Genomic DNA, 3185 nt, shown 5'->3' on the forward strand with positions numbered 1-3185 from the left:
GCCGCCGGAGGAGCGGTGCAGAGACTGGCAGAACATCAGTAATCGGAAAAGCCGGGCTCGGCTGCCCCCTGCTTCCAGCCGCGCACTACAGGGCCCTCTTGCTCACGGTGCTGTGCCAGTTCGCCCCCTGCTGGCGACTAGAGCAACTGCAGGGCCCTCTTTCTTACAGTGGTGGCCAGCGACCCCTGCTGGCGCCGGGGCACTGCAGGGCCCTCTTGCTCGCAGTATAGTGATGGCACGCCGCCTGCTGGCAGTTGGGGACGTTGCAAGGCTCTCTTGCTCACAGTGTAGTGGCAGCACTCCCGATGCTGGCAGCTGGGGACACTGCCTGGCCTTCTTGCTCCAAGTGAAGTGGCAGCTGGCTCCCCAGCTGGCAGCTAGGGACACTGCCGGGCCCTCTTGCCTTGTAGTGGGGGCACGCCCCCTTCTGGCCGCTGGGGGCACTACGGGATCCTCTTGCTCACAGTGGAGTGGCAGCACGCCCCTTGCTGCCGACCAGGACACTGCAGGCTCCTCTTGCTCATGGTGTGGTGCCCGTGCGCCACCTGCAGGATCATCTTGCTCACAGTGTAGTCGTCGTACGCTCCCTGCTGGCAGCTGGGGACACTGCTGGGCCCTCTTGCTGGCAGTGTGGTGGCAGCACAACACCTGCAGACAGATGGGGGCTATGCAAGGCCCTCTTTCTCCAGGTGTGACAGCTGGCGCCCCCTACTGGCCGCCTCCTGCGCCACTTCAAGTCAGAGCGCCAGTTATTAAGTGCCACCAGTTCTGGAAATTCAAACTGAAACGGAGCTATTACTGGGGAGAGCTCATGTCCCAGTTCTTTTCTAACTTGGAAGAAAGATTTTCACCAAGAGGCAGTACGAAGATGGCAGACAACTTCATTGAAAAAAATACAGTGTGAAGAGCTTAGTGTAGAAAAATAGGAAGGAGTAGGCTGATCATGCAGGAAAGCAGCCTAACAGTCCTGTGCAGGGAATTTTAGTTTGGACTTCTTCACATTCCTGCCTCTGTCTCAGGTCTGCCCCTGTTTTCTTTGGTTTTCCTGCTACTGCCTTAGGTCCCCAACTTGCCCCACTGAGGCTTGTGGGACCTCCTCACTGTTGGTTGAGGCACATGTGTGGTCATCGATCTGAATCCATTCCGGCACCAGGCTCCTTCCCGCCATCCAGGCAGGCTGACAGCGGTCACGTTTTTACCTACTGCGCCCGTCTCTTTTGAATGTCCTTCTCTGCCCTAATCTGTACTTATGGTGCCAGGTTTCTTTTAAGAATGTCCGCTTTGTCCTCATCAGCATGTAGCTAGCAATATTGTGACATTTTTACTGCAGAGTGAATGATAACTGGGGCATCTTAAGAGGAGTTCTAGGGTGTTTCTTTCTGCATAGGTACCTCTTCTCCCTCCTACCCACAGTTGACAAGTGCCCATCCACTCCAGCATTAGAGATGCTACTAATATGTGAATTTTTGGTGGTCCCTCCAGGTGAGCCTTCCCAGACTTTCCCTTTTCCAGGAGCTCAACCTCCTGTTCATGTGTAGCTGTCTATCTACTCTAACAGAGCCCACTACCCTGTGTCTTTCCCAGAAATAGTGAGGGAGCAATGAATTGGAAACCATAACAAATGATATGCATGTAGATGGAAACTTTACAACTTACACAAATAATCACTCAAAATCATCCTTACACTAAAAATGCAAGACTATACAATTTCTAGAAGAAACTATAGAAGAAAAGCTATCTGCCTTTGGGTTTGGTAATGAATTTTAACAAATGGTACAAAAGGTTGATACACACAGAAGAAATGACAATGTGGATTTCTTAATATTTAAAGTTAATACTGTAGAAAATACTTTGTGAAGGGAACAAAAAGACAACTCACGTATTGAAAAAAAATTTGCAAAATACAGATCTGAGAAAGAATTTGTATTCAAAATACACACAAAATTCTTAAAACTGAACAATAAGTTAAACAGCCGAATGAAAAATGCACACAGATCTGAACGGACACCTCACCAAAGATGATCTACAGAAGGCAAGTAAACATACTAAAAGATGCTCAACATAGTAGATAACTGAAAACCACAGTGAGATAGCACAGCTGGTCTATACCTGTTACAACTGCTAAACTCTTTAAAAAATGACAAATTGCTGGAGGAAAAACAAGAACTCTTTTCATTGCTGGTGGAACACAGTGTATAAGACCAAAATATGCCACCCTAAAATATAATGGCAGGAAACCAGAATATGCCACCCAAAAATATGTCCCTTTGGCTTAAGAATTATTCCAAGCTGATTATTTTGAAAAAAATGCCAACAAAGGAAGTTCTGAAAACAGAGTAGAAGTTACCGTTGTGTAAGGAAAATTTACATCTATAAAGGAAATCCTCATTTAAAAGCTACATCTCTCTCTCAGCACCAAGAAGAGAAGAGTAACTAAATCACTAAAGAGTCTTATGAATAAGGTATACATGTTTTTAAACTTTTCTGTTTTTCTCATTTTAATCTGTCATTTGTTACAGAGGGTCCCATCTAAGAATTCCAAAACACAGAAAATTATTTTTCCTCCCCTATTACAAGTTGGGCAGTTTTTTCCAAAGTTAAACAAGTCTCACCTTACAATCCAAAAATCACATTCCTAAGTATTTTGACAACTACTTTGATGTTATTTCTAAATAAAAGCTACCATGCAATTATTTACAGAAGCTCTATTCATAATGACCAAAGGAAAAAAAGAATCAGAAAGTCTTATAGTAGATGACTGTGTGGGAATCCACTCAGACATCAAGAGTTCTTATAAAGATTATTTAAATGAAAACATTTGAGATACTGAAGATAAAGGAAGAAATCTTACCAGAACTTACTTTATCCAATTAAAGCAGAGCTCCCAGAAAAATACAGCTACCATTAACTCCATCCAAGGAGTTTCTTGCAAATTCAGCTGCCATGAAGACAGTGTACTCTTTCCCATTAGCATTGATAAATGAAAATGAAATCCTAAGCTCCCAACTGACTGAACAGACCAACTCTTGGCTGAGGGAACCCCAGAGTAACTTTCAAAACTGAGTTCTCAGCTTGGCCAGGATGGGATGATGGGGGTCAGATACACCTCGTTATGTCCCCTCGTTTGCTAACCATGATGAGGCTTTCTTCCCTAAGGATTAAACAGAAACCAGCCCTTTCAAAGG

The sequence above is a fragment of the Mandrillus leucophaeus genome, unplaced genomic scaffold (genome assembly GCF_000951045.1).
Source record: "Mandrillus leucophaeus isolate KB7577 unplaced genomic scaffold, Mleu.le_1.0 Scaffold1031, whole genome shotgun sequence".
NCBI lineage: Eukaryota > Metazoa > Chordata > Mammalia > Primates > Cercopithecidae > Mandrillus > Mandrillus leucophaeus.